At 48.7% G+C, this 14,111-nt stretch overlaps 1 pseudogene; it reads right to left on the reverse strand.

The window, feature by feature from the left end:
* Nucleotides 1-7,178: 7,178 nt before the first annotated feature.
* LOC123141412 (cytochrome P450 89A2-like) lies at nucleotides 7,179-9,048 on the reverse strand (annotated as a pseudogene).
* Nucleotides 9,049-14,111: the final 5,063 nt, after the last annotated feature.

Consider the following 14,111-nt stretch of genomic DNA (forward strand, 5'->3'; position numbering starts at 1 on the left):
GGCTAATATACTGGAACCCTGGCGTTCCTCTTACTCATACGAGATCTGTCCAAATTCCTATACAAATTCATAGATAAATTCCCCAAATACTGTCCGGGTCCTAACAAATTGGTAATCAGAGCCTTCGATTCTTCGGCAAAAAATTTCTATAGCGGTGAATCCCACCCTTGTCCCACCCTCTTCTCTTCTTCGGCGACGGCGAAGAGGAATTTGGCGGAGTTGGTGGCGGGGCGCGGTCGGGTGGCGTTGGCGGCGGCGATCATTCGGACACAGATCGGCCGAGCGGGAGCGGTTGGTTGAGCACATCGCTCGATCGGTAAAATCCCGCGTCTCAGCTCCGATCCGTGTGTCAAGGAGGCGTGGATCGCGACGGCGGCAGGATCTGAGGTGAGATTCGGGTTCTGGTCTCTCCAGTGGTAAAATTCCTACCTCTCGCTTTAGATCAGGTGATGGGGCGCGCTAAGACGATCGATGATGCGGATCTTCAAGAGGTTCTCTCCTTGCGCGATGATTTCGGCGTTCTGCAACAAGATAACATCCAGATGCAGAACCAGGTGTCCAAACTGCAAGAGGGAGTTCAGGTTATTGGAGCTAAACAAGGGCAGATTTCAGCAACAGTGGGAACAGTCGAGAAAGTGGTTCTGGACTTGAGGAAGCAGCTATCTGCTATCAGTAATGTTCTGCAAACGCTGGTCAAATCATCCCCTACAGAACACCAACAGGACAACCCTTCCAGTTCTGCACCTGTGGTTCGATCTCCTACACTGCGTCAAGAACAAACAAAAGAGCAGGAAGAAAGAATAGAGCAATTGAGGAAACAACTAGCAATTGAAAAGGAGAAATCTAAACAGCTAGAGGAGATACAGCTACAGAACTTACCCCCCATCAGGACAAACAGAAATGCAGTTCCTCCAGGTTTTGTTCAACAAGGAAGAACTGATAATGCCAGTGCCATTGGAACTCCAGTTACTGCTAGAGACAGGGCAAACACACCTGCATTTAATCAGTACTTTCAACAGAACAGAGACAGGCAATTATGGCAAGGTTATTACAGAACCTATGAGCAGGATATGCAAGCTCAGTTTATGAAATCAGTGACTAAGGGTCCTGGGCTGGATTTTCCTAGATTTGCTGGGACAGATCCAGTAGGATGGATAAGACAATGTAATAAGTATTTTCAAATGGCTGGAGCTCCAGAGGAGTACAAAGTATCACTAGCTCAAATGTATATAGTAGATGAAGCAGATGTGTGGCTCAGGAGATCTGGTCTGCTGAAGAAACAGCTTACTTGGAAACAGTTTGGAGCTGAAGTGATTAAGAGATTTTCTGACAAGGGCTCTTATGACTTGACAGAAAAATTTAATTCAGTCAAACAGTTACATCATACTGTCACTGAATATACAAAAATCTTTGACGATTTGATGGCTGATGTGCAAGAGGAAAACCCTGAGTTGGGAGAGCTCTGGTTTGTCAGATGTTATGTCAATGGGCTAAGAGAAGGAATTAAATTCCAGCTTAGACCTTTCAGGCCACAAACATTAACAGATGCTTATTGCATGGCCAAGGATATAGAACCAAATCACCCACATGTAGCAGCTGTTGTTAAGAAACAAGGCACCACCTACAACAACTTCTACCAGAAATCCAGTGGAACAGTGCAGGCCAAGCACAGTGCTCTGGAACCACAACAGCAAGTTTCTGTCAGACAAGCTGAAACAACAGCTAACACTACACAAAAAAATCAGAAAAGTGGGAGAGTGCTGGAGGTGTGGAGATAAATGGATGCATGGACACAAATGCAAGTTAATTCCTGACATTCACTTGCTGCAACAGGACAATCCAGAACAAATTGTGATCGATCAAGAAGAAATACAACAACAAGAACAGCAAGAGAATACAGAGGAAGAAGAACAAGCAATGTTTATTTCTGCTCATGCAATTGGACATCAATTAGCAGTCCCAACTCCTACTGCTATAATCTATATAAATGGCAAGAGAGCAGTCGCTTTACTTGATTCTGGTAGTACATCCTCTTTCATTAACCAGGATTTTGCTGTTAAAGCAAACTGCCAGCTGTTACCTGTCAAGGGCAGAACAATAGCAGTGGCAGGGGGAGGAAAATTACTGTCTACAGCAGTGGTTCCAAACTGTGAATTCCAAATGGCAAAATTAAAGTTGACTCACAACTTCAGAGTGTTATCACTGCCAAGTCATGATGTTATCCTAGGTTATGATTGGATGACTGTAGTCAGTCCTGTTTCATTCAACATACCTGAGAAACAATTCAGTTTTACCAAGGAAGGAAAACAAACTGTAACTACTGCAGTTTTCAACAACTCTGACAATATAAAAGAAGTGCCAGCTGAGGAAATGAACAAGTTGTTGGATAAAGGAGTGGAAGGGTTTTTGTTACAAGTGCATAATATATTAATGGAAGCACCTGAAGGAACACCAACACCTCCTCAAATACAAAAACTGCTCTTGCAGTATGCTGATCTGTTTGAGGAACCCAAAGAATTACCACCCAAAAGAGCTCTAGACCATACTATTCCATTAGTCCCTGGTGCAACTCCTCCTCATGTGAGACCATACAGAGTTCCTCAACATCAGAAACAAGAAATGGAAGATCAAATCAGAAAGCTGCTAGCTGCACACCTCATAAGGCACAGTCAAAGCCCATATGCAGCTCCAGTTCTGCTAGTCAAGAAGAAAGACAGCTCCATGAGGCTGTGCACTGACTTTAGGAAACTAAATTCTATCACAGTAAAGAACAAGTTTCCAATACCAGTTATTGAAGATCTGCTGGATGAATTGCATGGAGCAAAATACTTTTCAAAAATTGATCTAAGATCAGGTTATCACCAAATAAGAATGTATCCTGAAGATATACAGAAAACTGCATTCAGGACTTATTTGGGGCACTTTGAATATTTAGTGATGCCTTTTGGTTTGTCAAATGCTCCAGGAACATTTCAAGCACTGATGAACAGTATATTTGGCCCATATCTCAGGAAATTTGTGCTTGTCTTCTTTGATGATATATTAATTTACAGCAAAAGTCTCCAAGAACACAAAGAACATTTGCAAATAGTGTTGCAATTACTGAAAGAGCACCAATTGTTTGCTAAAATGTCCAAGTGTGTTTTTGCTGTGCAACAAGTGGAGTATCTGGGACATATTATATCTGAGAAAGGAGTAGCAACTGATCCTAAGAAGATACTAGCTATTGCTGAGTGGCCAACACCAGATTCTGTTACTAAATTGAGAAGTTTCTTGGGCCTAGCTGGATACTATAGAAGATTTATCAAAGGGTATGGCATGATTTGCAGACCACTACATGATCTTCTCAAGAAAGGGCAGTTCTTATGGAAACAGGAACATGATCAAGCATTTGCACAACTGCAAAAAGCACTAACAACAGCTCCTATACTGGCACTACCAAACTTTTCTCTTCCATTTGTATTGGAGACAGATGCTTCAGGGAAAGGAATAGGAGCAGTTCTCATGCAGCAAGGCAGACCAATTGCATACTATAGCTCTTCTCTTTGCCCCAGGAATGCAGCACCGTCAACTTATGAAAAAGAAGCTCTTGCTATCTTGGAAGCACTTAAGAAGTGGAGGCACTATCTACTTGGAAATGAGTTAATCATTAAAACAGATCAGCAATCATTAAAGTTCATTACTGATCAAAAGATTACAGAAGGAGTACAACACAAACTAATGATGAAGCTTCTGGAATTTAATTTCAAAATTCAGTACAAGAAAGGAAGTGAAAATAGAGTTGCAGATGCTCTGTCAAGATTACTCCCAAGCTGCTTTGCTATGTCTGCTGTCACACCTGTATGGGCAGAAGACCTCATTTCCAGCTACCAAAATGATCCAGTGTCACAACAGTTAATGGAACAATTGCTTCTCAAACAACCATCTGCTGATTCTGAGTACACCATCCATGCTGGAATTATCAGATACAAGGGCAAAATACTGGTTGGAAATAATGCTGCCTTAAGAACTAAGTTAATTCAAGCATTACATAGTTCACCTGTGGGAGGACACTCAGGAGTGAGAGCCACATACCAGAGGATTAAGAATATATTTCATTGGCCTGGCCTCAAGCAAGAGGTAGAAAAATTCACTGCTGCCTGCCCTATCTGTCAGAGGGCAAAGCATGAACACTGCCTGCAGCCTAGTCTCCTGGATCCCCTGCCTGTGGCTGACATGGCTTGGCAGCATGTCACAATGGACTTCATTGAAGGTTTGCCCAATTCCCAGGGAAAGGAAGTCATAATGGTGGTTGTGGATAGGTTTACTAAATATGCTCATTTCATTCCACTGGCACACCCCTATTCTGTCTTAACTGTTGCTCAAGCATTTGTGGACCAGATCATTAGATTGCATGGGCCTCCTAAGTTGATCATCTCAGACAGAGACAGAATATTCACAAGTAAACTATGGAGAGATATCTTTCAGGCTTTGAAAGTGGAGCTGAGGTATAGCACAGCCTATCACCCACAAACTGACGGGCAGACAGAAAGAGTCAATCAGTGTTTAGAAACATATCTGAGGTGCATGACTACAAATGAACCAAAGAAATGGATGTCTTGGGTGCCCTTGGCAGAGTACTGGTACAATTCCACATATCACACTGCTTTGAAGATGTCCCCCTTTCAAGCTCTATATGGATTTCCTCCTCCTTTAATTAGTGAGCCAGCAATTCCTGGTCCAGAGGACACAGAAGCTCAAGAATTCCTCTCTTCTAAGCAACACATGTTGGAGCAAATCAAGGATAATTTGCACAAGGCACAACATAGAATGAAGCACTATGCTGATATGAAAAGAGTGGAAAGAACATTTGAAGTGGGAGACCTGGTATATCTGAAAATGGCACCATACAGGTTAGCTGCATTTGGGTTCAGAGGAGCTCTCAAACTACAAAACAAGTTCTATGGGCCGTTCATGATCAGTCAGAAAATTGTTCCATGTGCCGCCGGTTCCCGGGGAGGTCCAGTGCCACCACACGGCCGCGGCGGCGGCCACTCTGGCCACACGTCACGCCACGTCACTCGCACGTCGGAATGGAGCGGTTGCCCCACGACGACCGTGCAAGAGCTACGGATGAGTTGGCTGTCATGCCTGACATGAACGACATGAGCGCGAGGCGGTCGTCGGCTAGGGAACCGGCGGCGAGCCATGGGAGAAGGGTAAGCAAGGCGAGCATGAAGGACCTTGCGAGTTCCATTGTGTGGAGGAGACGTGTGGGCTTCTGAGGATGGTGTGCAACTGTGCACGCGGATGACAAAGAAGAAGATGAGCAGAACAGAAGAGAGGGGGGTTCCCTTCAACTAGCCCAAACACGCACAGTTACGTAGCAATCCATCTCAAAATCAAGTCAAACTATCAACGTACCCATCAGCCAACCAGCTTCCCTTTATCCCTTAATATCCATCAATAATAAAGCTTTATCACCTGCCACTTGTTTGACTACAAGGGATAATAGTTTTTTTTCTTAGAAAGAAGAGGAAGCTCGGTCAAGAAGCAAATATTCTGCTGCCCATAAGAGACGACTACACTGACCTGGCCTTATCAGCAAGGGCCTGGTTTATTGTAGAATCAATGCCTGATGGAATCTGGGTTTCATGCACCGGAAGGATTTCAAGCTTCAATGGCTTGACTCTCCTGCACTGAAGGGATCAAGCCTGTGAAACTTTTGAAAGATAAGACGCTTCTGAAACTGGCCTCTTGTCGCCTGCAACTCCTTCAAACATCTTCGATCTGCATGCAATTCACTGGCATCGCCTTTGAACATGAAATTCTAATGTGCATGACTGTAAATACACACAATTGAGATTCCGAGATCAATGAATGATCATTACTGCCATTAGAACGAGCCGTTAACGCGTCGTTGTCGCCACTCCCCTACTGGAGCCGGCTTGACCTTGTCGATGATAACCGGGAAGTCTTCGTGCACGTGCCGCTAAGGATTAGCGCCATGGAGCCGCATTCATCGCCGTTGAACCTTTGCATGGATCTGAAGCACCTGACAACAAATCTCGCCACGTGACGAGAAACCCTAACCTCACTGTCCCAATGAGACGATAGAAGTCTACGCCGGAGCTACGTAGATTACGTCCAGACAAGCAAACTCGAAGAGTATCGGAGCACGGAAGATGAGCTCGAAGAGGAAGCGCCGCCATCTGCCCGACCAGTACACCTGCGAGGACTAAAAAACTCTAACCTAAACTATTAATCGGGGTGAAGGCACCGAAAATCCCCTCCCCGTCACTGGCCGCAGAAGCGTCAGAGGGAAGGCGAATCCACGAGCTCGTCCGTGAAGTCTAGAAGGGAGAGTTTGCCGTAGCCACGTAAGGTTAGGAGAGGAAAACAAGAAGAAGTTTTATACGTCACTGAGCATGTGCCATAAAAGGCTTGTGATGATTTCACCATCTTGTCCCTGGTGGCAAGTGTTGGTCGATGACAATAGCTTCTCTGGTCGGGACATGGAGTATCTGTTCCCGAGCTCTGCTTCCGGATGAACAGTAAAATTGGAAAAAATAATAATAAGTAAAAGTATTCAAAACATTCTAATTTTTTTGGTAAACTTTAATTTCAGCACGAAATGACATTCTTGGAAGTCGTTGCAAAAAAAACAAAATCGATGTTCCAAAAATGCTAGTTTTGAAAACATTTAGGAGTGCTCTTTTTTTTGGTCATGCCTTCCACGAATGTCATTTCGAGTTGAAATTTTGCAAGCATACAAAACATTTGTCAAATTTTATCAGAAAAAATTCAGAATTTTTTGAACTTTCTTACTATTGTTTTTTATTTTACTGTTTATTAGGGAATTTGAGCTCGGGATTAGAATAGGGCTTTCACTGTCCGCCTATTCCTTATGGGCGAGAACATATCCAGTGATAGAAAGTGATTTGTGCATCCAATGCACCAAAGCTTTTGAGACCGTTAGACTTGCCAACTTTTGGTTTTCATTTTGATGAACTAAACTTAAGTAAGCTTGACAATATGACAAGTGTGGCAACGGAAGGCCTAGAACCAAACAGCCCCGAAGACTTTTGATCCTCAAACCAAACACACTCTTAACACATCTTTTAGAGGACACGCAGACACCATGACTGATTTTTTTTTTGAAAAAAAAGTTTTCATTTAAACACTGGACCCAGCAATATCACTGGCTACCAGAACAGAAACAAACTCCGGCACAAACTCACCCCAAACAACAGGGGCCTCGGCCAAACCATAACCATACCTCGCAAGAACATGCGCTACACTATTACACATACGACGACAATGCTGAAAATGAAAGCACTCAAAAGACATAAAACAGCGACACCATGACTGATTTTGATTCTTCTTTCAGAATCTATCAGCATCACAATTGCTAGTGACTTGATCAAGGCCTCGGGACAACGCGAGCACGGAGCGGATGCTTCATCACGGTGGTGAAATCCAGCTCCTCGGTCATGTCCACCTCCTGCCCCTCCACCGCCGGCAGCCACTCCAGCTCCCTCACGAGGCTGCCGACGAAGTACTCCACGTGCAGCATGCCAAGCGTGTATCCCGGGCACATCCTGCGGCCAGCACCGAAAGGCATCATCTTGATCTCCCTGCTCCCCGTGAGGTCCACGCCGTACCCCTCGCCGCCGTCCAAGAACCGCTCCGGTCGAAACTCCTTCGCTGCCGTCCACGCCGCCTCGTCGCGCCCGAAGTCGGCGACCAGGAAGTTGACCTCCGCGCCCTGGGCACCGCGTGCCCCCCGACCTCCGCGCCATCGCTCTGCACACCGTGCGGGAGGAGGAAGTGGCCCGGCGGATGCAGCCGGAGCCCCTCGAGCACCACGGCCTTTAGGTACGGCATCGACTGCAGGTCCCCGTCGTCGAGCTCTGGCTTGTCTCTGACCTCCTCGTACACCTTGGATTGCATGTCGGGGCGGTTCACCAGCTCCGCCATGATCCACTCTAGTGAGGTGACCGTTGTATCGGTGCCGCCGTTCAAAAACTCGGAGCAGAGGCAGACCGCCTCGGCGTCCGTGAGCGGGCGGCCGCCCTCCTCGGCCACGCGCAGCGCGAGGAGGGAGTCGGCGTAGCACGGAGGGCCGTCAGCGCCCCGCTCTCGCCTGGCGCGGATCAGCGGGAGGAAGATCTCGTCCTGCCTGCGGCCCACGGCCACGTACCCGTTCCACCGCCGCCGGAAGAGCCGCTTGGTGAGCGCCGGGAAGAAGGAGAAGATGGGGAAGCTGGTGATGGAGCGCAGGATCCGCAGCTGCAGCTCCTGGACCTCCTCGAGCGTCTCCGTCCCAAGCCTTGCGCCGAGGCTCATGTACACGAGCAGCTCGAACATGGCGCGCCGGAACGCCGGCCTCACCGCGACGTCATCGCCAGCGCCGCGCGCGCGGAGGAGGTCGCGGACGAGCGAGTCCCGCGCGCGCCGCCTCGCCGGCGCGTAGAGCGCGACGCGGGACGGGTGCAGGGCCTCGGCGGCGAGGTTGCGGCGGACCATGCGCCAGTAGGCGCCGTAGGGCGAGGTGCTGATGTCGCGGGCGCCGGAGGTGAAGAGCAGCCCGGGGTCGGAGAGCGGCGGGCGGTCGGCGAAGGTGGCGCCGCCCTGGACGAGCACGCGGTGCGCGAGGCGGCGGTCGGCGACGAAGACGAGCGTGCGGGAGAGGCGGACGGAGATGACGGGGCCGTAGCGCGCGTGCAGGTCGCGGAGGATCGGGCCGAGGTGGAAGACGGATCGCCGGAGTGCCAGGAACCTGGCCAGGAAGAGCAGCCCCGGCGGGCCGGGAGGGAGAGCCTTGCCTGTCCCCTTCTTCGGGCGCCCGTGACGGCCGTGCAGCAAGAAGAGGACCGAGGCGGCGAGGGCCAGGGAGAGGGCAATGAACAGGGGAAAGGATGACCAGGCGGTGGTGATGAGCTCCATTGTTCCAGCTCCCAGTTCTGACTGTGACTCGGTTTAGCTGCACTGTAGCATGCTGTACGGGATAAACGCCGAGCTTGTCCTTAAGTACACTCCTCCGGATTAAACTAAAGCGTACACTGGTTCCGGATCTTCATAATTTGCTCGTATAAAATTAGGTACTCCTACCAAAGTCGGGGATTGACTTAGTGATCCAGAGCTTAGTGGTCAAGATGCCAAGCAAGAAGATCGGATAACAACAAGCATTTTGTTCTTACTTCTTCTCACACGATAGCCGATCACTTAAACTAGTGGTAATTCGTCACCGTCTTTTACGTAACCTCGTGACCATTTCAGATTAAGATATCATAATTTATCTGTCACACGAGCGTACGTTGAAATTGCTCTCAGACTCTAGTTTCTTAACATTACCACGGACCGTGGCGGAGGACGAAACAAATTTAGGGCTCCTTTGATTCGAAGGAATTACATAGGATATTTGGATTTTTTTTCCTACGGCTGTTCTTTGGTTCAAATAATTAAATCCTATAGAATTTTTTCATGTGAAATCAAGTATATTATATTTCATTGGAAATCAAGCATCCACTCCAATCTTTTTTTATAATTTCTTTGTTTTTCCTATGACATCAAACACTCTATGCTAATCTTATAGGATTCAAATGGACATGCAACTCAAATCCTGTGTTTTTCCTATTCCTACGTGTTGGGGGGATATAACTACTAGTGTAACCCGCCCATGAGGGACCGGGTTACGCTATACGATTCATCATATGAAGCCCAATATCAAGCTTGAAGATGGCGGTTCAGTTAAGGGCCACAAGCCCAAAGGCGACTTAAGGCCCGTAGTGATAAACCGTCATAATAGCATGACTTGTATTGTAAGGCAATATTAACTAGTCACCGAGCCGGACACTGTTTATGAGCCGGCCGAGACTCTGTAGGCCGCGAGGCGTCAACCCGTGTATATAAGGGGACGACCCGCCGGCGGCTTAGGGCAAGTAACATCAAATCGAGAGCCAGGCATAGCGGATTCGCTCCCTGGTCATCGAAACCCTAGCAATTCCACCTCAACTGGATTAGGCTTTTACCTTCACCGCAAGGGGCCGAACCAGTATAACCCTCGTGTCCTTTGTCCCGCTTTAACCCCTTTAAGCTTCCTAGTTGCGATGGCTCCACGTCTAAGTCCTTTCACAAGGACGTCTGCCGTGACAATTCCACGACAGTTGGCGCCCACCGTGGGGCCAGCGCACGGTGGATTTGAGTTCTTGAAGGGCAGCTTCAAAGGTCTCAAGTGAAAGGATCGATATAGTTGACTAGAGGGGGGTTGAATAGGCAACTAACAATTTTTAGCTTTTCTTTACCAAATTAAACTTTGCATCAAAATAGGTTGTCTAGATATGCAACTAAGTGAGCAACCTATATGATGCAACGACAACAAGCACGCAAGCAAGTAAGAGATATAACACAAGTAAACTAGCGAAAGTAAAGGAACGAGATAACCAAGAGTGGAGCCGGTGGAGACGAGGATGTGTTACCGAAGTTCCTTCCTTTTGAGGGGAAGTACGTCTCCGTTGGAGCGGTGTGGAGGCACAATGCTCCCCAAGAAGCCACAAGGGCCACCGTATTCTCCTCACGCCCTCACACAATGCGAGATGCCGTGATTCCACTATTGGTGCCCTTGAAGGCGGCGACCGGACCTTTACAAACAAGGTTGGGGCAATCTCCACAACTTAATTGGAGGCTCCCAACGACACCACAAAGCTTCACCACAATGGGCTATGGCTCCGCGGTGACCTCAACCGTCTAGGGTGCTCAATCACCCAAGAGTAACAAGATCCGCTAGGGATAAGTGGGGGGAATCAAATTTCTCTTGGTGGAAGTGTAGATCGTGGCCTTCTCAACCAATCCCGAGCAAATCAACAAGTTTGATTGGCTAGGGAGAGAGATCGGGCGAAAATGGAGCTTGGAGCAACAATGGAGCTTTTGGGGGAAGAGGTGAGTCAACTTTGGGGAAGAAGACCCCTTTATATAGTGGGGGGAACAAACCAACCGTTACCCCCCTTCTGCCCCGAAGAGAGCGGTAGTACCGCTGTGCCAGCGGTACTACCGCTTGCCACAATAAGCGGTACTACCGCCCAAAAGCGCGGTACTACCGCTTGGCCCACAGCGGTACTACCGCGGAGGGAGGGCGGTACTACCGCACAGGAGCGGTACTACGGCCCCCCACAGCCGCGGCCAGTACCGTAAAACCCGACACGAAAAAGGAGCCCTCGAATCAAGGCGGTACTAGCATGAGACCACCGCGGTACTACGGCTTGGGGCCACTAGCGGTACTACTGCTCTGGAGCGGTACTACCGCGCCCAGAGCGGTACTACCGCTTGTGGTACCCAAGCGGTACTACCGCTCCGTCCCGCGGTACTACCGCTGGGACCAGAGATAGTACACACACGGGGCTACTAGCGGTACTACTGCTCTGGGCGGTACTACCGCTCCAGAGCGGTACTACCGCTTGTAGCACCCAAGCGGTACTACCGCTCTGGCCCGCGGTACTACCGCTGGGACCAGAGAGGGCACAAAGAAAGGAGAACCAAGCCCATCATCGAAACGGAAAGGCTCGGAGGGAGGGGCAAAGGAAGTGTACGTGATGATTCCGCCCTAGCCTTTCCAAAACGGACCCCCTCTTGATAGTACGGTGATCCCTATGAAACTAGTCCACCAAACTAATCCGAAAGGACTACACCGTCTTCGCTTTAAGCTCCGAGGGGAGGAAATCGTCTCGTGCCCAAAAGAATGAATCTCTGAAAAACACTCAACGCACACGATTAGTCCGCAAAAGCATTGTCATCAATCATCAAAACATCTTAGGGATAAATATGCCCTTACAATCTCCCCCTTTTTGGTGGATTGATGACAATACGGGATTTGCACAACTGGGAAAAACAAAGGACATAAGCAAAGCCCAAGTCTCTAAAATATAGACGGGCTCCCCCTAGATGTGTGCCATCAAGATAGGTGCTTTGAGCTGCACGACACACATACTAGGATCAACACTCCCCCTGTATTTTAGAGACCAACAACCTAAGCGAGAAACAAGATAGCAGGATATATAACATAATGAAGCATATAACTCATGAGATATCAAATGACTAGAGACAAAGATAAAGATATGATAATGATAGGGTAGCATATGTCTCACACCATATGACGCGAACTAAAGTCTTACTGAACACAAAACCAAGCAAAGCACAAGTTCCAAGCAAAGCACAAAGTAGCACATAACGAAAGCACAAAGGCAAAGACACACTCGCAACACGCAAATCCCTAAACTCTCTCCCCCTTTGGCATCGAGAGACCAAAAGGGGCAAAGAGCTAGCCTACGGCTCCAGGTGAGAGCATGCTGAGGATCTCGAACATCAGGACTCTGTGTGATCATCTGCACTGCCGTCCTCGCCCGGAAACTGCTCGGCATCTGAGTCGGTCCACGGACAGTGCTGCTGGATCCACTCCTCCTCCTCAGTAATCTGACCCTCTGAGCCGCTGGTGACTGTCGCACCCATCTGACGCATCAGCTCCTTGTGACGTCCTCTTGCCTTCTTCTCAGCCACATGAGTCATGTACTGACCATGAGACTCTAGGCAGAACAACTTCTTCATCTTGCGTTTGAGCTTCTTTGCCCAAGAGGGCTCTGCTGCAGAAGGCTCTGTCCCAGGAGGCACATACTCCTCATCATCATCACCGGCATCAGCCTCGTCCTCGGTCTCCATGGCAGCAGCAGAAGATGGAGCTCTAGATCTACCCCAATTATCCTTCTTCCTCAGACGCTTGATCTCATGAGAGACCAACTCTCCAGTTTCCAGCTGCTCCTCAGGATAGGTATGTCTCCAGGCCCTCTCAATAAGCAACATGATGAACGGGCCATAAATTGGGCACTTGCGCTCAGAAACAGCCGCCAGAAGCTCAGACCACATGACATGAGAGATGTCCAGAGACTCGCCCGTGTTTGCGTCCTTCTCACGCTGGCAGAAGAGAAGCATGTCCACCAGGTAAGAGTGTACCATGTCCAGATTCCCAATACGAGGGAAGAGAGTCTCGCGGAAGATGCGGTGAAGGATGTCCAGATAGGTAGACAACTCATAGGTTTCCTTCCTGGTCTCAGGGTGGACCTTCCGAGTACAGTAGGGCCAGAGGGCTTGCTTGTGAGTGGAGGTGACATTTTGGTGAGGACGAAAACCAACTGGAGTCTCGAGCCCTTGATCTTCCACCTCAAGCAGCCCCATGAAGGCCTGCCACTTGACAGCTAGCGCCTTTCCATTTGTCATCCAAGTCAGAGTCCTGTCTGCGTCAGTCCCTAGGTGAACAGTGGCAAAGAACTGTGCCAGCAAATCTGCATCAAAGTCCTTGTTGAACTGCATGATCCTGAGAATGTTCAACTGAGAGCACATCTGTAGGGCATCACCAAAGTACTCAAGGTCCTTCTCCATAGCATACGTGTTGATGGAATGAACATTGACAAAGAGATTCTTCTTAGCCTTGATCACATCAAAGTATGTGGCATACTGAAACCGGTTCCAGAACGGGCGGTTGACAAGATTGGGTTCTTGTTCTTCCTCATAAGGGTTGCGCCGACGCCTGTCCCAGAATTCCTTGCTAGACATCTCAGTCACTTTCTTGCCACTTGGCTTCGGTCGGCTGGCAATCTTCTTCTTGCGAGGAGGATTAGCACTTGAGGAAGCACCCCCTGCCGGCTGTGGAGCACTGGAAGAACCACCTGCAGTCTCAGATGAGCGGTACCGCTTCGACGTTGAACGCCCGGGGTTGACACGGCGGACTTGCTGCTCAGGATGTTCATCACCTGGAACCAAACACACGGACACAAGAAACAACCAGAAAGAACGATCAAAACCAAATAAACACAACAAAGATGGATCAACATGTGGTAGGAAACAATGGAACTGGGCATCCAGCGGTAGTACCGTGCCCGCTCAGCGGTAGTACCGCTTAACCACATAAGCGGTAGTACCGCTCCAGCGCTAGTACCGTGCCATATGGGCGGTAGTACCGCCCGAGATGGGGCACGGCGGATCCCTACTGCCGTGGTCAGATCTGGCACTACCGGGGATGCCAAATTCAAAAATAAACCTACCAAACATCAATCCAAAGAGTCTAGTTGCCTTCTCCAACCTAC

Source organism: Triticum aestivum, chromosome 6D (genome assembly GCF_018294505.1).
Source record: "Triticum aestivum cultivar Chinese Spring chromosome 6D, IWGSC CS RefSeq v2.1, whole genome shotgun sequence".
NCBI classification, from domain to species: Eukaryota; Viridiplantae; Streptophyta; class Magnoliopsida; order Poales; family Poaceae; genus Triticum; species Triticum aestivum.